This window comes from Vombatus ursinus, unplaced genomic scaffold (assembly GCF_900497805.2).
Source record: "Vombatus ursinus unplaced genomic scaffold, bare-nosed wombat genome assembly UNPS02014830.1, whole genome shotgun sequence".
Lineage (NCBI taxonomy): Eukaryota > Metazoa > Chordata > Mammalia > Diprotodontia > Vombatidae > Vombatus > Vombatus ursinus.
In genome coordinates, this window is record NW_020954608.1 from 51,009,124 (window position 1) to 51,034,654 (window position 25,531).

General features: G+C 38.5%; 1 pseudogene; it reads right to left on the bottom strand.

Annotated features, from left to right (window-relative positions):
- Positions 1–3,178: 3,178 nt before the first annotated feature.
- Positions 3,179–3,279, bottom strand: LOC114025479 (annotated as a pseudogene).
- Between the last annotated feature and the right edge of the window lie 22,252 nt (positions 3,280–25,531).

The following is a 25,531-nucleotide window of genomic DNA, read 5'->3' on the forward strand; positions in this document are numbered from 1 at the left end:
CTTGTATGTTTTATGTTGCAGTCCATTCATACCCACCTTAAACTTGGGTACCTTCTGAGAATGATTTTTAAATCTTCTGAGATGGTAGTTTTCTTTAACTTGATGCCATACAAAAACACTGGTAGAATAATGGTATTAAAATGAAGTGCCTCTGTTTCTGTAAGAAGTTTGGGGTTATTAAAGAGCCTTGCAGTTTCCCAAAGGAAATACAACACATTCTTCTCTGTTTATTATGAGACCCATTTCACTGTACCTTTGTATTGTCTCTCATATGTGAGTGTGTGTGTGTGTGTGTGTGTGTGTGTGTGTGTGGTATATAGAAAATCACTTTCACCATTTTTACAGCACAATAGTATTCTATCACATTCATATACTATAACTTATTTAGCCATACCACAATTGATGGGTATCCCTTCTATTTCCAATTTTGCCATATTGCTATATTTTTGTACCTGTGGGTGCTTTTTAAAAAAATCTCTATGGGTTATAGACCTTTCAGTGGTGTTGCTGGGTCAAAAGGTACACCCAGTTTAATAGTTTTTTGGACATAGTTCTGATGTGGTTTAGGGGTGCAAGGACCCCAAACTATCCAGGTTCAGAGTGGAGTTGTCTGGAAAGAATTCCAGGACTCCAGCAATCTTCAGTCAAATTGCAAAAGTTTATTATAATGCTAATAAAGTGGGCAGAGCTCCTTAAGGAACTCAAAACTTAATGGGGGTGAATCTAAAGCTCATATAGAAAACGTACAGTGAATAGTGTGCTAAGTATGCTACTTAGGTGGTCCAGGACAGGATTAGGGAGTGGTCAGCTCCCAAAGGAACATACAATTTCTGTACCTTAGGCGCAGGCATCATTCATTACTGGGAACCTTGGTGGGGGGGAGGTGGTGCTTCTAAATGGTGTGTTTCTGCTATGTCTGTAACAAGATAGTCTTGGTAGTTGACATCTATAGCTTGACCTCTAGATTGTATATGGTAACTGTGGGAACCAGCACATGATAGTTCTGCTGGTACAAGATAGTCCAGTTTCTCTTGTTCTTGTAACAGGGAGAGAGAGTTTGCCTCACTGGGCCCACTCATGAGTTATTGTCAGAGATAGGGTCTTTGGGCTGGGGAGAGATATGGTCCTAGGGTTGGGGTCCAAGCACCCCAATCAGTTCCAAATTAGTTTCCAAAATTTAGAATTCACAATCTACTAATAGTCTGAGAGACAGTTTCTGGGTAATTCATAATCTATTAATTAGGCTAACAAATAATCAATAAGGTCAGTGGTAAAGTAACCAAAAGTTACAAAAAAGTAACCAAAGACAAAACCATGGAGATCCCTGAATGCTTAAATACATTTGGAAGAGGAGGTGACCCTGTCATGTGAAAATCAACTCTAATTAATGAACATAACGAAGGAGTGGACATTTTAATGAGGAGGTGGGCTAAAGGTCTTTAGTTCTCCTATTGAGAATGTGACTTGATCCTGAGAGTCTGCTCACTTAGGCAAGCTAGAGAAAGGATACCTCACCCAAACCACTCAAGCTGAACAATAGGGTTTCTAGGGCCTGAGCCTAATGCTGTTAGGGCTGGAATTCACCTAGATTAGATTCTATTCACACTTTAATCAGAAGTAAACTCTCCTAGTTAGGTGGGGTCCTGCTCAAGAGGACCCCTGAGGATTAGGCTAATGGCACCATCAGCCGCATCCATCTACAAAGCTTGGTCCCTGAATGAGGAAATAGAAAGGAAAAAACCTCAATCTTAATGTGGTTATTAACATAATGAAAAATAGTCATTTCTCTCACCCAACATTTTTTGTTGTTGAATTCTCAAGCCAGTAGCTAGACTCGTTGCTGTTGTTGTTCAGTCCTGTCTGACTCTTTGTGACCTCATTTAGGGTTTTCTTGGCAAAGATATTGCAGTGGTTTGCCATTTCCTTCTCCAACTCATTTTATAGATGAGGAATTGAGGAAAAGCAGAGTTAAGTGACTTCTTGCCCAGGGTCACACAGCTAGTAAGTATCTGAGGCCAGATTTCAACTGAGGAAGTTGAACCTTCCTGACTCTAGGCCCAGCACTCTATCCACCATACCACTTAGCTAGGATCTTAGGGTTTATCAAACATGAGATTTGTGCTAGTTTGCTCACTTTCTTTTGTATATTATGAATCCAGTCTATACTATGCTCATTTGTTTCTGTGTATTGTGTACCTGATCTATTCCACTGACCAGCCATATTAGCTATATAGGCTCTTATTCACTACCAAATTGCTCAATGATTACATCTTTGCAGTATATACTTCTAGGCCCTCTTCCTTTCCAAATGTTTTCATCGATTCCTTTCATATTCTTGACCTTTTGTTCCTACAGATACATTTTGTTATTTTTTCTAGCTCTATGAAGTAGTTCTTTGCCAGTTTGATTGATACAGCACTGAATAAATTAATTTAGGTAACATCATTATTTTATTATGTTGGCTTGGCCTACTTATGGGCAATTAATATTTCTCCAATTATTTAGATCTGCCTTTATTTGTGTGAAGAATGTTTTGTAATTGTGTTCATATAGTTCCTGAGTGTATCTTGACAAATAGATTCCCAGGTATTTTATACTGTCCATAGTTATTTTAAATGGAATTTCTCTTTCCTTCTCTTCCTGCTGTTTTTTTTTTTTTTGGTAATATACAGAAATGTTGATGATTTGTATGGGTTTATTTGTATGGGCTTATTTATATCCTTCAACTTTACTGAAGTTGTCAATTGTTTTGATTAATTTTTAAATTGATTGGGGGCAGCTAGGTGGCACAATGGATAGAGCACTGGTCTTGGAGTCAGGAGGACCCGAGTTCAAATCCAACCTCAGAAACTTGATACTTACTACCTGTGTGACCCTGGGCAAGTCACTTAACCCCAACTGCCTCGCAAAAATCGGAAAAAAATTTTTTTTAAAAAATTGATTCTAGTATTCTGTAAATCATAATTTTATTTCTTGTTTTACTTAGTCCTTCGATTTCTTTTTCCTGTCTTATTGCTATAGCTAACATTTCTGGTACTATATTGAATAGTAATGGGAATAATGGAGATCTTTGTTTCTCCCCTTATCTTAATTGTAAAGGCTTCTATCTTACCCCCCTTACAAATGCTTACTCTTGATTTCACATAGAAACTACTTATCATTTTAAGGAAAGTTCTATAAAAATGTGGAATGCTTCATGAATTTGCATGTCATTGCAGGGGCCATGCTAATCTTTTCTGATAGCTCCAATTTTAGTATATATGCTGCCAAAGTGAGCACTGAAACATCACTTTTGAAAAGCTGTGTGTCCTCTTTGACAAAGTCCTTCATGCACGTATAGACGATTTTCATAAAATTTTTACATAGATGGAAAAGTAGGTATATAAGTCTGTAGTTGTTGATACATATCCTCTTATCTGGCTTTATTTATTTATTCATTCATTCATTCATTCATTCATTTATTGTATTGGAAAGATTCAAGATTTTTTTCCACACCTTTGGTATCTTCCTCTTTTAGAATCCTTGTGAATTCATCCTTTCACACATTCACAATTGTGTTACCCAAAGCACAGATTTCTTCCATGCATACTTGGTCTAATCCAATTGCTTTTCATATCTTTGACATCTTTAATGCCATTTCTTTTTTATTATTAAATAATTTATTTATTAATTTTTCGTTTTCAACATTCACTTCCATAAGATTTTGAGTTTCAAATTTTCTCCCTCTCCCTCTCCTCCCCCTTCCCCAAGATGGCGTGCAATCTGATATAGGCTCTACTTATACATTCATATTAAGCATGTTTTCACATTAGTCATGATGTAAAGAAGAATTAGAACCAATGGGAGGAACCATGAAGAAGAAGAATCAAAACAAAACAAAACGAAAGGAGAGCAGATAGTATGCTTCCATCTGTATTCAGATTCCATAGTTCTTTCTTGGCATATGGATAGCTTTTTCTATCATGAGTCTTTTGGAGTTGCCTTAGATCCTTGTGTTGCTGAGAAGAGCTAAGTCTATCCAAGTCAGTCATCACACAGTGTGGCTGTTACTGTGTACAGTGTTCTCCTGGTTCTACTCATTTCACTCAGCATCAGTTCATATAAGTCCAGGTTTTTTTGAAGTTCATTTGTTCATTATTCCTTATAGTACAATAACATTCCATTACATTTATGTACCATAGCTTGTTCAGCCATTCCCCAATTGATGGGCATCCCCTCAATTTCCAATTCTTGGCCATCACAAAAAGAGCTGCTATAAATATTTTTGTATACGTAGGTCCTTTTCCCATTTTTATGACGTCTTTGGGATACAGAAGTAGAAGTGGTATTGCTGAGTTAAAGGGTATGTACAGTTTTATAGTCCTTTGGGCATAGTTCCAAATTGCTCTCCAGAATGGTTGGATCAGTTTACAACTCCACCAACAATGCATTAGTGTTCCAATTTTCCCACATCTTCTCCAACATTTATCATTTTCCTGTTTTGTCTTGTTAGCCAATCTGATAGGTATGATGTGGTACCTCAAGGTTGTTTTGTTTTGCATTTCTGTAGTCAATAGTGTTTAATGCCATTTCTTCTCTATCATCTGAGCATATCTGAGTCTGTGATGTTGAGTCCAAATGTGGAGGCTCTAATATCCTTGATGGTGAGAAAAGTTTGTAATAAAAATACCTGTAGATCTCTTCCATTTTTCTTCTATTTGTTGTTCTTCCATTTTCATATTTAAATGACCTTGATATTACTTTGTTTAATTGGATCACTTGCCAAACTTTCTTTAAAATGATTTTACTCTACACTACTTCTCTCTTTTAAGAAGTGATCCTATTCCTAATCTTTTATCATCAGGATCCACATCAGAAACAAGTTATATCCTATCTGTTAAAATATAATGTCTTAAATTTTTGCTTATCATTTTCACTGAATCCTTTTTTAAGAAAAATATTTATAATATATAGCCACGCGATTTGTGTGTAATGTACAAGTCTTTGACCTCTCATTCCTTTTTTCCTGATCCATGTTTTCTGATGTATATTTCACCATCCTCACCTATTCCCACCTTCATAGTGATATCACCAAGTATCAAAGAATTTGTTGATTTAATTTGAATGGCTTTGTCAAGTTCTTTGTAGAATTTTTCTACCTCTCCATTCTCATAAGCTATATATTTTTTATTGTGGTTTTATTTTTTTCTTTTCAAATGCCTATCATGAATATAGAAATGTAAGACGACCAAAGTCCCATGAGATAATGTTTCTTGTTGCCTTTGGGCACATGATAAATTCAATTTTGCCAATTCCTTTAAGTGCTTCTCCATGGAGAAACTATGAGCTATCCTTCCATTTAGTTGCAACTTCCTCCTTTATTTTTTTGGTTTAGCTTATAGCAAGAATATCAAGACTCATAAGATTTAGCTCTTGTAGTAGTAAATCTATTAGTTAGTCACTGGACAAGGGTCTTGCATTTAGAGCCAAGTTACAGTTCATAGACAATCTAAAAAAATTGTCATTCTTAGTACCCTCTTTCTACTTTTTTTTCTATCTCCAACACTATTTTTCTGCCACTCTGACCTTTTCACTACAGAAGCACAAGGAGGTCTCACAGGACTGAATATAATTTTTTATTCTACTTTCTTTTATGGGTTGGCATGGCCAGAGAATTTGTCACCTAGTGGCCAGTCTAGTGATGATTAACCTCTCTGTATTTAGTGACCATATTCAAAGCTTTCCCTGCATCGTACAACTTATTGGGTTCACTGGCAAAGCCTTGGAGAACCCAAGATCACTTCCATACTACAAAAAGACAACAGAGTAGGACTTAGTGGAATAGCATAGTAATATAAAGTAACAACAGAGCATTCTACCATGTAAATCTTGAACTCACTCCCACGAGTGGAAAGAGTATCAATTCTAGAATCATAGACCAGAGTTCACATCTTGCCTCTAACATTCATTACCTATGTGTCCTTGTGCAAGTAATTTAATCTCCCTATTCCTCAGCTTCCTCATCTATAAAATGAGGGGGATGGACAAGATGGTTCTTAAGACCCTTCCAGTTCTACATCTATGATACTTTAATCCTATGATCCTGCATAACACTATTATGAAAAGAGTAAAAAGGAGATTACACATAGAAAATACATACATACATATGGAGGAGCATACATACAAGGAACACGTGTAGTTAAGGCATACACGTTGAAGGAAAACTCATGCCTCTGATGCTGGAAAACTGCCTATGTCTTTCGGTGATGTCATTGCATTTCTATCTGCTCAGCCTTCTTATGTAATGTCATCATGTCTCTGCTGCTTCTTGATGTGTGTTACATCTCAGCTTTAATTGGTATTCAGCTATCTTCAGTGTATGCTGGTACTCCGTCCACTGGGGGCCAAGGAAGGGAAGTGGGAAAGGCATCATTATTAAGTCTATCCCCTGAAGGGGAAGGCTAAAGCGCTCAAGTTCTCTCAGCTATTGGCTATGAAGGTCTTCCCTTTAGCTCACAGAATGTAGGGAGTGGCCAGGCTAAGATGACACCCGTCCTTTGAACTACTCTTTCCTCTGATACCTCCAATTCAATTTTCATCTGTCTTACTGTCAGAAATTCACTTTAGTTCTTATCTTATTCCCCTACCTGGACAAGTATCTCCAGGACTATACTTCCTGAAATGGAAAAAGACTAAGTGAAGCTGAAATGAAAAAAACAAACAAACCTGTTTTTAATCTTTCCCTATCATATGCCTCAGTTCTATGGAAATCATTTGGGCTAGGCTGGTTAGAGAAGACTGAAAAGGCTGGTGACTTTTTGCCCTGCTTTCTCCCAGCAATAAATTACAGTTTAGAATTTCTACAGTGTTTGGCAAACCAAAAGCACAAACTATTATGGAAAGGGCTCCCTATAAGACAAAAACTTTCGGAAAAACTAAGAGAATTTGGCAGACAATAAGTTTAGATCATTACTATGGGTATACACACATGTTTAAATGTTCATATATGCTTAATATATGAAATGGAGGGAACAACTTTTCAGAACTAAAATTAGGGGGAAATTATTAATCAGTAAGTTAATAAGCACTTAATATGTGCCAGAAACTGTGCTAAGCATTGATGATACAAATATAATCAAGGGATAGAGGTAATCATAAAAGAGACTTTTAGCCCACCTCATTAATTGTTCACCAATCAAGATTGATTTTCACCTGTAAGGGCACCTCCTTTTGCAAAGATAGTTTCTGTGGTTTTGTCTTTGGTTACTGAGAGAGACCACTGACCATCACTTTATTGATTATTTGCTAGCCTCATTAATAAATTGATTATTAATCATCCAAAAACTCTGTCTTTTGGGCTTTTCATTTGTCTCAGATCCCACTACTGGGCATATACCAAAGGAGGTCAATGACTGAAAAAAAAGTTCTGATATGTAACAAAATGTAATATCCTTTGTGGTCGGAAACAAAATGGATACCCATTTCTTGGGGAGTGTGATATTGAATGTAATGGAATATCATTTCACTGTAAGAAATGACAACTAGGAGGATTTTAAAGAAGAGGGAAAGAAAGACTTGCATGAAGTGCCACAGAATGAAGACAACAGAACCGGGAGGACAATAGACACAATGACACAATAATATAAATGAAAACATTAAAAAGAAGTAGAATGTGATGAATTGTAGTAAACAATCTCAGTCCTAAAGGAATGGTGTTTTTTCTCTTTTAATAGAGATGTGGGGACTATGGATGCGGAATGAAAATACATTGCCAATCTTGGTTATTGCATTTAGTTGGCTTTGCTTAAATGTTTTCCTTTGTTGTAAGGAAGGGTTCCATAGCAGCAAGGCCTTAGAGTGGAGTGCAGCGGCTAAGGGAAAATGACTGCAGTAAAATCAAAAGGCAACATTAACAAATTTAAATTTAACAGGTAAAATGTTCTCTCCATTCAGTTAAGGAGACCATTTGAATGGTTTCCTCAAGGCTTGTTATCACTGTAACATTAACCAAAACTAGATTTTCCTTCTGATAATTAACATTTTTCCATAAAAGGCTAGAAAAATAATTGTTTAATAAAAAATTAGGAATGGTGATTAGTAGAGGAGGGTGATGGAAAGGGGGAAGGGAGAGAGAGAGAAACACTATTCTTATCCTTTGAATGAAAGGGATGAAGGGGCCTAGTTAGGTGTTAGAGGTGTGGAAAAAAATTTCACTAGAGGACTCATAGTTAGGATTATAAATAATTGTGCATTTATACATACATACATATATATACATACACATACACACATATATATATATATACAAACACATGAATGGTTGCTCATTTAAGTTAGGTTTCTGATTTGTTTTCTTCTTTCTTTTGAAAAAACTAACAAATAAACAAACAAATGTATTCTGCAACATAAAAACCTGGATGCTTCTGTGGAAGAAATACTATGATTGGGGGAAAACATTTTTCTACCCAGGAAAAAGTAACCTTAGAAGAAGAAACAGAACTACAGGGTTGTATAAATAGAGGAAGAGTCCTGGTCTATATTTTATTCAATAACAGGATAAGCCAACTGATTCTATCTTGAAGAAGATATTTTAGAGAAGAGTCCTACTAGCAAGCCAGGCTATTCTGATGGGATTAAACAGAAACTTCAGGCTCCACCTGGAGGTTCTGATAGGATTAACTATAGAGAAAAAATCCACAATGGAACAAACCTTATCTTTGGCGACTCCTGAGACCCAAAGGTTAACCCATTCTCTTCCAAATCACTTGATGTCCTGCTGCTATCACTCAACCTCCCAAATAAGGGAAGTGGCTGAGCAGCCTCATCCTATAGGCTTATTTTGCCACCAGTAATGTAACCCTAAACTGTGTAAAATCCTATATAGGTGTGTATCTCCCTTTGTTCCTTGGAATTGCTACCCATTTGGCAACTGCCCTTGAGCTGATGCTAATTAAACTTTTCCTCTTCTAGCTTTGTCTCTTGATTTATTGATCTCCAGTCAAATGGACCAAGGTAGGAGGAATTTCTCCAGGAGATTCTTAGAACCTCTGTCTGAGTTGAGGAATTCCCCTATACTTCCAAGAGTCAAGTGAGTTTCATTATACTGGGGAATATCATGCATATGTTAACCCAGATTCCCTGGATGGGGACTATGAGCTAAGAGAATGAGAGAATCCCCTGAATGTACCCAGATGCTTTAGGTCATTAGAGAATAACACAGTGGCATTTTGGGGATTCAACCAGGATTATCCAATGAATCATATATATTCTACGCTGACAGTTAACTGAGCCTGTATAATACCCCTTCAAATACTAAAGTCTGGTGGGCATTGTATTACTGTGCATTGTGGTATAAGGCTGAGCTGCAGAAATGACTTCTCAGTTGTTAGAAAATGATTGCACTGCAGTGAATGCACAAATCAAGAGAAAGCACTGTTAGTTTGGGGAATTGCTGCTATCATTCTCAGGAAATATTATTTTCCTGTAAGAAGAGGAAGCATTTGACATATATTTGGCTATTCTGCCAAGAGATGCACAGATTCAGTATCTGAGACACAGAAAATTAAATACAGTTACACTACAGAAACCATACAGAAACACAGAAAGCCTACATTTGACATGTTGTATGTATTTTTGTAGCCAGCAGATGTTGCTGTGGAGGCAAAGTTTAGACTGGTACTTAACTCATTTCACTACCCTCTCCCTCAGAAAAAGGGAGGAACTGAATACTTCCTAAACTACATCTTTTTCCTCTTATTGTAGTGCGTGGGAGCGACCTTCCTTCCAATCCCCAGTTCGAACTCTTCCCTCCTCTATGGTTATGAGACTGGCTTGTTGCCTGAGATCCTAGCAACCTGGCTCTGGCTACTACAAATGACTCCAGAAGCTTTTGCCTAGGGGCAAACTGGCCTGCATCCATCTGGACCTCTCTTTTTTAAGGCAGCTTATAGATACAAGTTATTAAAAAAAATACCATCACCATAAAATCTTCTCACATTCATAGCTGACAAATGCCCGATCAAAATACTTTTCGGCTAGAGAGTTTAGTTCCCTGGCCTAATTTTTAGTTTTGAGTATTCCCAGATAGCTATTTTCATCTTCCATTGGCTCCTCCCATATGCTCCCAATAGAAAAACAGAGGGTAGTTGTCAGTATGCAAGCTTTTATTAAACAATTACTGTGTGTTAGGTAATGTGCAAAACATTGGGGATATAAGTGAGGTCAAAAAAACAGTCCCTGTCCTCGAGGACTTAATAACTGTACAAAATATATACAATGTGTAACCCTAGGAGTCATTGTCAGTATTTTGGCGTGATGGGGCAGATTTAAAAGCCCAAATTATTAGTAATTCTGCCCTTAGCAGTTTAGTTACAAAGCATATGAATATCTTTAGATAAACTCTAAAAATGGGCTGAGGAATTTGGGATTTTAGCCCTGGACCAGGAAATGTCATACTTGTCTGTGTAGCTCCCAGAGTAAGTAGAGAGACTCAAGGAAATATAAAGAACAGAGTTAACCATAGGAGTTTATGAGAAATAAGATTAGATCAGTCTGATGGGTTAACAGAATAAAAGAACCTGCTTTAAAACCAGTTCCATTAATAGCCATCTAAAAGTAAAGCAGGGAAATAGGATGTGTGTCTTTTTTTTTCCCCCTCAATCCTCCAGACATTTGAACAAGTGGTCCTATGGCTTTTTCCTGTGGGTAGGAAGGAAGAGTTGTCATCTTCTCATCTTAGTGTGTCTCCCCTTCTGCTTTTAGATCCATGCAGGTCTCAAACCATGTAATATTTCCTCGCCTCAGAAGTTGAATAAAAAAGTGAAAATCCCGGAAGTCTATACAGATCCAATCCACTCTTACTCTCTTATAGAGGAAGAAATATAGGTGCAAGTAGAAGGTAATCTAAGAGGAAAGGGGTGGGAGGGAGAGTGACCAGGAAAGACCAGTCTGCAGAAAGTGGAAATTGAGCTACGTCTTAAAAGAAACCAAGGAAGCCAGGAGGCAAACTGGGTGAGGGGAGAGCATTCCAGGAATAGGGGAATTGGGGGGTGGTGTGTCATGAGGGAAGAACAGAAGTCCAGTATTTTTGGCTTATAGAGCAAGTCAAGGGGATTTAAAGAGTCAGAAGACTGGAAAGTTAGGAAGGGGCCAGGGGCCAGGTGGTGAAGGGCTTTAAATGTCAAACAAAGGATTTTATGTTTGATCTTGGAGTTCATAGGGTATCACTGTGGTTGAGTCAAGGGACTGGTCTGCATTTTAAGAAAATAACTTTGGCAGCTGAATAGAGGATAGGTTGGAGGGGTGAGAGATGAAAGGAGAAGAGAGAGAGATGAAGATTACAGCAATAGTCCAGGTATGAGGTGATTAGAGCTTCCAACAGTGTGGCAGCTATGCAAAGTGGAGAGAAAGGAACATGTATGACAGATATTCTGAAGATCAAAATGGTAAGATTTGAAAACAGAGATGTGAAGTGACAGGGTAGCTAGGTGGTATGGTGCAGTGGTTAGAATGCCAGATCTATCTTCCTGAGTTCAAATCTGGCCTCAGACACTTACTAGTTGTGTCACCCAGGGCAAGTCACTTAATTCTGTTTGCCTCAGTTCCTCATCTGTAAAATGAGGTAGAGAAGGAAATGGCAAAGTTTTGGGGTCCCTTTCCCCTTAAACCACATCACCATCAAACGGGTGGGGACGATGCTGTGGGCTGAGCCCTGGGACCTGGAGGGTGCCAGGGACCAGCCCAGTAGCGCCTCTGGGTCACTGACAACATGCTAACTCTTAGGCTCTGAGACACTGTGTCGCTTCTACAGAGTGTCATATCAGGCACTGAGTAAAATTTCCACACTTCAGCATGGGCTCCTCTTTGCTTTTCCAGCTTTCAGTACTCAACCAAGAGCTGGACTTGGTGTTTTTGGATCATAGTTATGCCAAGCCATGGAGTGCTCACCCAGATGCCGGCAATGCCTGCCCAATCTGCATATTCTTTGTCACCTCCAGGCGTCATCAGAACAGTACCATTAAGGGAGACATCCCTATTGATGTGGAGATTGTCACATCTACCCCAGTGACACTCTGTGACAACCAGAAGGCACGAAGTGTGATGAATGAGTATAAACTCCATGTCATCTTTGCCCAGCAATGCCAATGCCTCACCCCTACCTAAGGACTAGGAGGAGCATGTCAACAGGACTAGTTGGACAGTTGCCCAGAATAAGCTATTCAACAGGATTGTCAAAGCCTTGCAGTTTGACTGGCTGGCCTAGCTAGTCAACGAAGGGACTTGCAATGAGACTGTGCTGTGGTGAATTGCTGTGGGTAAGTGTTCAAGGAGAGTTCAGGCAGGCACTGGCAAGTGTGAGTCAAACTCGTCCAGTGGTTGCATACAACCTATCAAACCCATGAGAGCAGATGAGATCACCAGGGAAGATAGTATAGATGGAGAAGGGAAGAGGACCTAGGGCATCCCATTTAAGGGATATTCACAGTTAAGGGGAATGACCTGGATGAAGATCCAGCAAAGGAGGCAGTAGAGAGGAGTGGTAGAACAGGTAAGAGGAGAACCTGGAGAAAACAGAGTCCCAAAAACCTAGAGAGGAGAGAGTATTCAGAAGAGTATTATTGACAGTATAAAAGGCTACAGATAGGTCAAAAAGGATGAGGACTGAGAAAAGAAAAAGATTTGACAACTAAGAGATCACTAGTGACTTTGCAGAGATCAGTTTCAAATTAATGAGAAAATTGGAAGCCAGAATGAAGAAGATATTGAGAAGCCAATGGGAAGAAGAAGTGGAGTCAGTGAACATAAATGGTTTCTCCAGAACTTTAGTGTAAAGGAGGGGAGAGATTTAGGTTGGATACTGGCTGGTGAATGGCAGGATTTAGCCAGCATTTTTTAAAGATGAGGGAGTTTTGTTTGTAGGTCACTGGGAAGGAGAATGTGGCTAGGGAGAGAGTGAAGATTAGAGAGATAGTGGAGATGTTAGAAGCAGAAGTCTGCTAAGGAGTATGTAATGGGATAGTATTAAGGGTACATTGTAAAGGAGAATGGTCAACTTTTCATGTGAGATAGGGTGAAGAAGGACATAGGTAAGAAAGACGTTAGAGTGATGTGAATGAGGAATAGCCTCAATTTTTTCAATTGACGTACAAGGTGAAGTCCTCGGGTGAAAGAATGGGGACAGGGAGTGTTGTGGGAGGAGTGAAAAGATTTGGAATAACTGCTGTGGTGAGTGGGGGATTGAATCGATTATGGAAGTGTAAAAGGATTGCCTTGCTGCAGTGAGGGCCCCACTGAGATTACGTAACACAAATTTGTAGTGGTCCCACTTAGCAGAGTTTCAGGAAGGAAGTGGATGGAGGAAGTAATCCAAAATTGGGATTTGGCAAGATGTGATCAGCAAACGGTCAAGAGGGCAAGTGATTCAGGTTGGAGATAACTGATTCACTAGGGGTTGATGTAGTGAAGGGAGGAGAATGTATCCAATGCAGGAGTAATGGCCTAGGAAAGAACTGATGGGTGGAGGGATTAAAGATCACAGTGAGAATGAAGAATAGGGTCAGAAGTCATAAGGCAAAGTGAAAGATGAAATAATAAAAGATTGATTAAATGAAGCAATTTCAGAGTTCAAGGACAAGGAAGTAGAGTGTTTGTGAGTCATGGCAAGATCAAGATCTTTACTGGGGTGGAATAGAGGAGTAGGTCATAGGAACTGAGTAGATTGAAGAACTGGGAAACTAGAATATATGAAGGCTTATTAATAGGTATGTTGAAATCCCCTAGTAGGAGGGCAGGTGCTAAGGGGGAGAGAAAGACTGAATCAGACACTAAACTCATTGAGGAATGGGTTCTATAGATAATAATCACCATATCTGGATTAAGTAATGAATTTGGGTATTGTGAACTTTCCAGGAGGAAGGATCATCCAAGAGGAATGATGGTGGCAGAGTGGCAGTGGGGAGCAAGGAGCATTCCTACTCCCCAGCCATGGCCAGTGAATAGAAACATATGAGTAAGAGTGCAACTAGTGTTGGAAATAGTGGCCGGTGATACAGTGTCATCAGAAGGAACCAGGTCTCAGTGTGTGCCAGAGGAGGAAAGAAGAGAGAAAGGAAAAGGTTTTAAGATAAAAGCACTGACTATTAATTTTCATATGCAACAAAAATCAGGGGAAAAAAAGTTACACTGGAGTAATGAGAAAAAAAATCTTATGAGTGCCTGTTACTAGAAAGGCTTGGGATAAAGGGAAGTTGGAGAGAGTAAAACCTTTCTGCAGCCTGTTTGGTTCTTAAAGAGACTCTCAGAGGGCTTTGTTCCATAAAGCAGAGGCTGGCTGCTGAAGTCAGCTTTCTATTCTTAGCTCCCAATCCCAGAGCACATATTTCAAGTTGTCCTCAGAGACTCCAGAGCCATAGCATTGTTGCTGTTTTTCCCTGACACAGCTTAGCCTTTAGACCAGTTTTCTCTCTCCATGGTCACAAATGGATACAGAATGACTTGTTCTGTTAGAAAATAGTTCAAAGCTCTCACTACTGCAGAAGTTCCTCTCCTTCCCATCCCACCCCACCCTCCTTAATCATCTAGTCTTTTCCAGTTTTTAAAACTGCATCTACCAATGTTCAGAACTTAGTCTCTACCCACTGGGAATCCAGTCTTAGGATATTTGTCCAATACTCTGTTAGACTTTACAAATAGAAAACCTATTTGAGGGACTTATGGGTCATAAGACAAACAGCATGGATACTTTTTCCAGAATGCACTAACTCTGGAAACTTCTAAAAAAGAAGGAATTATGTGCCAGGTGAACAATTACAGCTGAATCTGCAAAACAAAGAAGAGAGAACCCCGAACAAGGTAAAGGTCTTATGATTTAATACCAGAGAACCCTGATACTTAAAGGACTTATTCAGGACCCATACTCCATCAGCTTCTACCCTCCATCAGGGAACACAAATTGACTCCTGGGCTAGTGCCCAGGGCCTAACTTAAATAATCATAGAAGTCAGTGCCAGACAGACATACAGAGATTCTCTAAACCTAGTACTATACATCTTTTTCATTCTCCTAGGGTCAAGTCAGATGTCAGCTCCTTTGTTTTTTTTTTTGGGGGGGGAGAGTTGTTCCTTTTATTTTTTTCCTGTCTCTCTTTTAAATAGTACTTTATTTTTTTCCCTCAATTACATGTCAAGACAATTTTTAGCATTCATTTTTTGGGGGGTTAGGCAATGAGGTTAAGTGACTTACCCGTCACACAGCTAGTAAGTGTCAAGTGTCTGAGGCCAGATTTGAACTCAGGTTCTCCTGACTCCAGGGCTGGTGCTCTATCCACTGCATCCCCTAGCTGCCCCTAGCATTCCTTTTTACAAGATTTTGAATTCTAAATTTTTCTCCTTCCTCCCTTCCTGAAATGATAGACAATTTGATATAGGTTATATTTGTGCTATCATGTAAAACGTTTTTCTGTCTGTCACAGTTGTGAAAGAAGAAACAGATCAAAAGAAAAAAAACATGAAAAAGAATAAAGTGAAAAAAGTACTCTTCAATCTGCATTCAGGGTCCATCAGTTCTTTATCTAGATGTGGATAGCATTTCCCTTTGTGAGTCCTTTGTACTTGTCTTGGATCATTGTGTTGCTGAGAAGAGCCGAATCATTCATAGTTGATCATCACACAATATTGCTGATATTGTATACTGTATTTTCCTCATTCTGCTCATTTCACTTTGCATCAGTTTGTGCAAGTCTTTCCAGGTTTTTCTGAAATCTTCCTGTTCATTGTTTCTTCTTATACAATAGTATTCCATTACATTAATATACCACAGTTTGTTCAGCTGTCCCTCAATTGATGGGCATCTCCTCAATTTCCAATACTTTGCCACCATGAAAAGGGCTACTAGAAATATATTTGCCCATCTTTTTCATGATCTCTTTGGGATATCAGCTCCTTTGTGAAGTCTTCCCTAATTACCACTTCCCCCCTCAAGTTGTTAAAGCTTTCTTCTGTAAATTATCTTGTATTTATGTAACCGTAGTCTGGCATAGGGCCAGAGTGCCTCAGATGGTGTCTCTCCATGAGGAGGATACTAGGGACCTACTTCTGGCAGAGTCATGATGATGTGTAAGGGAAGTGCCTTGGAGAGACTGGAGAATCCATGGATATTCCTTAACTCATTCAATTACCACCATGTTAAGAAGAGAGGTTCTTTGATGGGCTACGGAGGATCCAGGAGATGAGTCAAAGATCAGGAGGCTGAAGTTGACAGGCCTTTTTGAATAACTCTGAAATGAAACCTTGATAGCACGAGGCAATAGAATGTATTACAAAATGACTAGAATAACATTCAGTGCTCGCATATTACTATTAGTCAACTGGGAAGCCAACATCTAGTCAGGCAACAACCGTTTATTATGTGCCAGGCACTGTGCTAAGAGCTGGGGGTACAAAGAAAGGGAAAAACATGCTCCCTTTCCTTAGCGCATTCCACTGGGAAAGAAGACATAATGAAAACTCCCCCCTAGTCATGGGGATATAGAAATGTTCCTCCAAGGCCACTGATGAGCTGCTTCACATCTCATCTCTGCACTGTTAGTCAACAAGCATTTATCAAGCAACTAATGTGTGCTTAACACTGGGGATACAAAGAAAGGCAAGGGACAGCAATTGGTATTCTCAAAGACCTCGAAGTCTAAAGAGGAGACAGTACAAAAACAACTATGCACAAACAATCTATAGGATATGCTGGTGATAATCAACAGAGGCAGGCATTAGTATTAAGGAAGATCAGAAAAGGCTTCTTGTAGAAACTGGAATTTTACCTGAGATTTGAAGGAAGCCAGAGATGCCAGGAGGCAGAAAGGAGGAAGGACAATACTTCAAGCATGGAGGACAGGTGATGAAAATATATGCCAAGTATGTGCCAAGCACTGTACTAAACACTTCATAGATATCTCATTTGGTCCTCACAACAACCCTGGGAGGCAGGTGCTAGTATGATCCCCATTTTACAGTTGAGGAAACTGAGATAGACTTAGGTTAAGTGACTTGTTCAGTTTCACACAGCTAGGAATTCAAATTTGAACTCAGGTCTTCCTGACTCCAGGCCCAGTGCTCTATCCATTGTGTCACATAGCTGCTAATGACCTAACTTAGGTTTCTTTCAATAGGAAATAGTGACAGAAGACATCTGAATGATGTGAGATGAGGAAAAGGGGAGAAGTGAATGGCCTTGGTGAATATCCTCAATTTTTTCAATAAAAAATGAGGCAAGATTCTCAGCTGAGAGGATGAGGAAACAGGAAGATACAGGAGGTTTGAAGATAGATGAAAATGTTTGGAAAAGCTGCTCTGGTGAGTAGGAGAGTGGGTCAATTAGAAAAGTATAAAATGATTGTCTTGCCATGGTAAGATCCCATATTGTTTAACTGTTAGCTGAGAACAAAACCCCAAACTGAAATAATTTAGGAAGAAGTTTATTAATCCATCATAGGAGAGAGCTATTACTTCTTTTAGTAACTTCTCTCACAGAGTTAATTGGATTTATGACCTCAATCAGGCTGAAGATCCAGAGGACTGAAAATCTTGCAAGTCCTTAAAGAACTTCTTAGATATTCACAAAGTCTGAGATAATTTCCCAAACTCTAAGTAATTATTATTATTTATTTTAAAGCATAATATACCCAATTCAATTCTTTTTAAAAATTTATTTATTTTTAGTTTTCAACATTCACTTCCATAAAATTTAGAGTTTTAAATTTTCTCCCCCTCCCATTTCTCCCCCCCCATGGCATACAATCCAATATGGGTTCTACATATACATTCCTGTTAGTCATAATGTAGAGAACAATTTCATCTAATGGGAGGAACCTCGAGAATGAAGCAATAAAACAAAACAACAAAGGAGAAGGAGAGCAAATAGTATACTTCCACCTGCGTTCAGACTCCAAAGTTCTTTCTCTCAGTGTGGATAGCAATTTCCATCATGAATCTTTTGTAGTTGTCTTAGATTCTTGCATTGCTTTGAAGAGCCAAGTCTATCAAAGTCAGTCATCCCATAATGTGGTTGTTACTGTGTACAATGTTTTCCTGGTTGTGCTCATTTCACTCTGCATCAGTTCATGCAAGTCTTCCCAGATCAATTCAGTTCTTGACAGTTTTTTTTTTAACCATAAGAATAATAACCTATCCAAAGAGGAGTTAATTTTCTAATCATATAATCATATCACCCTCTGGATATCATTTTTCAAATTAATAGCATTTCTTACCTAATAATGAAGACATTAATATTGGATTGTATTATTTGCAACCAATATTTCTCTGTGAATTCATTCATTTTTTTCAGACCCCACTTCTGAAGGTCAGGCAGTTTCTGAGGGGCATAATTGAGTAAGGTAATCACTCCCAGTTCTTAAAGCAGTGGCCCTTGCTTTTGTTTACCTTATAAACAGAAGCCAGCTTGAGCTAAGGTCCCCACAGGGGGAGAACTCTTGTATCTTTGCCTCTCCTATACAAAGTTTGGGGTGACATGGTCTAAAAAAAAAAGAGAGAGACCAATCCAGTAAAAACCTGATTGATATGGCTTATGTTTTTTCTAGCCAAGGTTGCTGGAGGCATTCTTTCTCATGGAACAACTGGCATTCCTTGTGTGTCAGAGAGGGGCATAATTGGCCACATCTGAAGGCCAACCCACCCACCAATCAGAGTTGCCTTTCATTTGTCAGGGGAGGTCCCAATTAGGTATTGTCAGGTCAATGAGAAGGAAGAGACACTTGGATTTAAAGGGCCCTGAAACCCTCAATTGGGCTCTTTGGTTCTGAAAGAGACCAATTACTTCAATTTATTGGTTATTACTAGCCTAACTAATAAATTGATTAATCAGTCTCAGAACTCTATCTCTGAATTTTATTTGGCACAATAATTTTCTTAAAAATTACAATACAAGAAAAATTAGAAGCCTAACAATAACCTAAACAATGTTATGGATTTTAAAAACATACCACAAAATTTTTTTTGCCAGTCAAATAACATAAATGCAGTTGAATGCATTTCCAGATCATTTCACATAGTAAATCACTTCTATCGATTTGGCATTCCATACTCACTGTGTTCAAAAGAACAGTATAGAGTACTTATACTTTTAATTCTTATTCATGTAGTTTCTAAGCATATCACTTCAATACCAAATAATCAATTATTTTTCATTTAAGGTATGACATATTTATAGAGGGCCAAACATCACAATTATCTCACTTTAAATGGGACTGCATTATAATTTTGACTTAGAACAAATTCAGTCAAATCAAATCTGAATTTACAATCACAAATGGTGTCATTCAAAATCTCAATTTTCCCAAGGACCATTAGTACCTCAAATTATAGAGCCCACTGCTTTCAGTTAGCTCCATTCCAAAGATTTAAGGTAACAGTCTCACATTCTCCTTCTTAAAATGTTCCAGCATTTACAAAAATCTTCAAACCATAATTTGGAAATTTGCAGAGAAGATATTACATTTTAATGACAAATTTAGTCTCCAGTTTATAATGCTATAAATTTCTACAAACCAGGAAAAAAATTTTTCCTTTCTTTGTTTGTCTGACTTTATCTCTATAACCCCAACCTAGCCAGGGCTGAAAGAACGAAGTATCTTACTGTTTGTTTCCCCGATCCTCCCCCCCAATAAAAAACGCAAAACACCTCATTTCCCACTGAAAGTCTGAAGTGGGAGTAAGACTATGCTTACTGGGACAGAGAATTTAGCATCAGATTACAGAAAGCTGGGAAAACTGTTTTAAGTATGAAACTTCATTAATCTTCCCTAGCACCCTAAACTCTCTGGTTGCAGTTTTTAGTCTTTGTGAATTGATGCATTCTTCTCTTAGAAATCTTCGAAGGTAGTAGAATCTACAAACAACACTAGACAGGACACAAGACAAAGAGTTTCCTGAGAATCTCATAGGGAGGGTAGAAGGGAGAAAAAGAAGGGTTTTCTACTGTCAGAATAGGAGGGTTCATCCCACAAATGACTCAGTCCTGGACAACAGTTTATTTTGGCTAGTAGATGTATGTGTTTCCCTCATTAATCTGGGGTCATCCTAAGGAATCATTGTAGGACTGATGATAGGTGATTGGTGCATCAGAATTGCTTAATCAATTAAACAGATAATGAATTCCCTCCTGGCAGTTCCGATGGCCCTTGCATTTGTTGTTGCCAGCTTATAGTCAAAGACCAGGTATTCAATTTACTTCTAATAGTCACTGGAAGGTAAGAGAAGTACAGGAAGAGAAAGAGGAAAGAGATAAAAAGAGAAAGATCTGTTGGAAGACTGGTTGAATTAACAGATGTCAGATCCACCCCCCAGAGCTTTCAGTTGATCAATCCAAGAGGACTACTCATTTGTCCATAAATGTTGTTAGGGCTAGTTTTAACCCTCCCTAAGTAATTACCCAGGTCAACACGGTATACAGCCTCTTAGCTTTCTGGACATCTAGAGTCCTTGGTCCCAAGGCATAGTCTGGGGCAAGGGGTGACTTAACTGCGTTCTACCTGAACCACTGAGATACTCACCTGGTTTTTGCTTTGCAGAATCAACCTGTCTAGGTTGAATCCCACCACACTTGTCAACCATCAGAAACCCTACTTCTGGTACTGACTGTTAGTTGACAATTTTTTTTTTAACATATTACAAATATAGAGCACCACAGTGGGTTTAATTTGTGATAACAAGAAGTAATGCTTGAGTGATGCAAGAACAGGAAAATGCATATTTAGGGATGTGTTATAGTGAGCAAGGATCTCAGATGAATATGATTTACAGCCTAGGTCATTCTGACCAGGTAAGAGCTTAGTCAGGCTCTGGCCCAAAACCTGAAATTGAAATAATTCAAGAAGTTTATTAAGTTGTCTAGCAGAGAGGAGAGCTCAAAAAAAAAAAAAAGGTGGTTTGCTCCCCTTGGAAATAGGATTCAAGCAAAGGAACAAGGAAACAGTAGGTGACTGATTAGTATGGAGGCAGTTTCCAGATAAGACACATGGGTTGCTTGAGACGTGTCATCATGGGAAAACTCCTCATGTTAATCTTCGTATCTTATTGGCTTTCTGGTCAGCATAACCTAAATCCTGAGTTAAGCATTAAACAAATTTAGCCTGTAAGCAACAAGTCTGGTTTTTCAGCCACAAAGGGCTAGGTCCAAACAATGCCATAAAGTTTTCCCACATAACATAGATTTATAGTGGTCCCAGGCAACATAGTTTCATGATTTTTCTCAAGCTTTGTTCAAAAGCACATGATTAGGAGCAAAGATGGTTGATGATGAGAGTAATTGAAGCCTGAGGGTTGGCAGGGCAAGGGTGGCAATAGGTTAAGGGAACAAGGGACTCAACAGAAGACAATGTCAAGTTAAATGGGTTTACCAAGGAGTCAAAATGAGGAAGGGAGGAGAGTATAGTCACTGATGGCCTGAGGAAGAACTGAGGGGTGGAGAGATTGGAGGCTACAATATGGATAAAGAACAAGATCTGGGGTTGCAAGGTAAAAGGAGAGGTGGAATGACAATACATTGTGATCAGATAAGGGAATTCATGGATATGGAAGGGTTATATTTCAGAGTGATGGGGATCAAAGTATCAAAGTATGACCATCTTTGTGTGTAGCTGAAGTGGCGTGGAGAAATACGTCGTGTGAAATGAGTAAGTTGAGAAATTGGGAAGTTAGGGTGCTTAAAGGGAGTACCAATGATCTATTTGTATTTTTTCCCCCCAAACCCATTGTTCCTTCAAACTTTCCTGTTTCTGTTGATAATATCACCATCCTTGCAGTCATCTGGGATTATATTGAATAATTCTTGACTTACTATGAGGACAGGAGCTGGGGTGGAGAAGAAGACTGTGAACCAGAAGCTAAACTCATTGAAGGAAGAAGGGAAGGGTCCTGGAGGTCAGTAGACAATAGCTGCCAGATTTTGATTTGGTGATCGATAGATTGAGAGATTGAGTGAGGTTAGAGAATTTTGGTGGTAGAGAAAGAGCCTAGAAGTGGCAATGGGCATAGCACCAATTAAACCACCCAGTTTAAGCTTTCCAGTGGCCTTTTTAGGATGCCTAAGCTTTCCTTGTCAGAAGAATGATGGTTTTACTGATGGTTGCAGTGTACTTGTTTCCTAATGTAATTTTAAGTCTCTTGACCTACAACCCCTGAGACTTACTCAAATTGATCCTTCTGACTACGAGACATTGGGGAATCTGGTCCCTACTCCTCCTTAAATGAATTATTTCAAGCCTTCAATTTCCATTATTTTAATGAACTCCCTTTGATATTTAAACCCAGCTTTTCTACTTCTGCAATTATATTTTTGCTACTAGGAGAATGTTGGGCTTGGGAAAGCACAAAAGGAGGAAAATTGTAGGGAAAATGATTTATTATATTGTTTGGGAAAAATTATACTGTTTAAATCCAACATTATGTGATTAAAGGTTGTCCCTAGAATGCACCTGAACCCAATGACTCTCTGGAGATAGCTGCAAGGTATTTTGGGTTCCCCCAGCTCCTGGATTCATCCAAAGCATTCTTTTTTGGGTTACCAAAGACTTGTGATGGGTCCACAAGTTCCCTGGTGTTTTGCCTTTCTAGTCCAGGGATGAGGAACCTGTGGCCATTTTTAGTTAATTGTGGTATGTGTTTGTATGTGGTATGTGCATGTTTGTCTAGACTTGTTTTTTTTAACCTTTTTTGTGTCTTGGATGCCTTTGGCAGTCTGGTGAACTCAACTGATCCTTTTTCAAAAAAAAAATTTTTTTTTTTTTGGCTAGGCAATGGGATTAAGTTACTTGCCCAAGGTCACACAGATAGTAAATGTCAAATGTCTGAGGCTGGATTTGAACTCAGGTCTTCCTGACTCCAGGGTCAGTGCTCTATCCACTGCATCACCTAGCTGCCCACAAAATAATGTTTTTAAATGCATTAAATAAAATACACATAGGATTACAAAAGAAACCAAAGGCTAGTGAAAAATTTGTTCCCATCAGAGTTTGTAGACTCCCCGGAATCTATTCAGGGTCTTATTGAAGGTTTGTGGACACTAGGTTACGAACCCCTGGTTTAGACCTAATTTCTACCAGACCACATTTGAGTTGTAGTTACCCACTTTTACAAGTCTTGGAAGATTTTCTTTGCTTTGTCTTAGATATATGCCTTGAGAAAACAACAAATGTCCATATAGCTATCAGGCTGACAGCTGTCTCAATTTCCCTAAGACAGAAGTTACCAACCACCTATCCTCTTTTTTCTTTGAGCAGAAATCAATTAATCTACCAATCAAAAGCATTAATCAAGTGCTTCCTATGTGCCACAATTTAGGGGAACAAGGAAGGAATTGCCTTTTGGATCTGTAGCTAGGGGAAGAGTTCAAGAAAAAGGATTGCAGAAGATGAAATGGTAAATTTTGATTTCGTAAAATTGAAAAGTTTTTGCACAAACCTAATGCATCTAAGATTATAAGGGAAACAGTTAACTGGGGGAAAATATTTTGCAGTGAGTTTCTCTTAAAAAGGTTTCATTTCAGGCAGGTAGGTGATGTAGTAGATAAAGCTCCTGCCTTGGAATCAGGAGCACCTGAGTTCAAATCCAACCTCAGACACTTGAAACTTACCAGCTGTGTGACCTTGGGCAAGTCACTTATCTCTGATTGCCTCACCATAAAACAAACAAACAAAAAAATCCTCTTAGGGGCAGCGAGGTGTGCAGTGGATAGAGCACCAGCCCTGGAGTCAGGAAGACCTGAGTTTAAATCTGACCTCAGACATAACACTCACTAGCTGTGTGACCCTGGGCAAGTCACTTAACCCCATTGCCTAGCCAAAAAAAAAGTTTCATTTCAAAGATATGTAAGGAAGTGGTTTAGATTTATAAGAATAGCCATTTCCCAATTGATAAATGATCAAAGGATATGAATAGGTAGTTCTCTAGGGAAAAAATCAAAACTATCTATAGTCATATGTAAAAATGCTCCAAATTACTGATAATTAGAGAAATACAAATTAAAGCAACTCCTAGGTTCTACTTCACATGCATCAGATTGGCAAAACTGACAAAAAGGGAAAATGACAAATGTTGAAGAGGCACATAGATATACTGTTTGTTGGTGGAATTGTCATTTGGTAGTCATTCTGGAAAGTAATTTGGAACTCTGTCCAGAAAATCACTAATGTGTGCATACTCTTGTACCTAACAACACTACTACTAGTCTCATACCTCAAATAGATCAAAGAAAGAGGAAAAGATCTTATATGTACAAAAATATTTATGGCAGCTTTTTTTTTTTGTGGTGGCAAAGAACTGGAAGTTAAGGGAGTGCCCATCAATTGGGGAAAAGCTGAATAAATTATTGAATATAAATATAATGAAATACTATTAGCTGTAAGAAATAATGAAAGAAAAAGTTTTAAAGAAAGCTGGGAAGACTTATGAATGATGTAGAGTGAAGTGAGCAGAATCAGGAGAATGATTTATACTATAACCACATTGTGAATCCTGATCAACTATGACAGCAGATGACTGATGATGAAAAATGTTACTTACTTCCTGAATGAGAATGTGGGACTAAATATTCAGACTGAGAATACACATTTTTAGACAAGGCCAATACGGAATTTTTTTTTGCTCTACTATGCATGTTTGATACAAAGATTTTCTTTTTCTTTCTTTTTTCCAGTAGGGGAAGGAAGAAAGAAATAAATGCTTGGTAATTTAAAAAAATGAATTAAAAAAGAGATCTAGAAAAAGTAGTCTTTTGGATAGATTCTCTATAGAGAATATATGGAAGCACATAGATGAGAGTTGCTTAAGATTAAAAGGCATGGATGAATTGGCAGCTAGGTGGTGCTGTGGATAAACTGAAGGTCCTAGAGTTAGAAGTCAAAACTGGCCTAAAAGACTTCCTGGCTGTCTGAGCCTAGGCAAGTCACTTAACCTCTGTCTTCCTCACTTTCTTCAACTGTAAAATGTGAATCATAATCACACCTACCTCCCAGGATTGTTGTGAGGATCAAATAGGTTGATATTTGTAAAGTGCTTATCAGTGCTTGGCATAGTTGGTGCTTAATAATTGATTGTTCCTTTCTAGTCTCCCCCTTATGATCTACACTAGTAGAAGGCATACCTTCATTGAAATCACAGGAAGCAATTAAAAGATTTTGCAGCATTTTTTTTTCTTTTTTTGCTGTTAAACTTCATCTTGTTTGTCCATGACCAATTAATTCCATTTTTTAGAATGTGATGGTGATGAATCTCAAGTCTTCAGTTTTCTTTCCACATAAGCCAGTTGGTTTTAGAGGAAAAAAATTATTTCAGAGCTGCCCCAAATCTTGGTCTACCATTTCACAAATGCATGGTTTTGTTTATAACCTAATCAGTGCAGTTCCATTGGCATCACCACAACGAAATAACTCCAAGCACGTGTCCTCCTGATAATGTGTCAGAGGCATTATCTTGTAAATATTGACTAATATTTTTATATCCACTGACTTTGGTACCTATATAATTAGGCTCTTTGTTCCTAAGAGTAT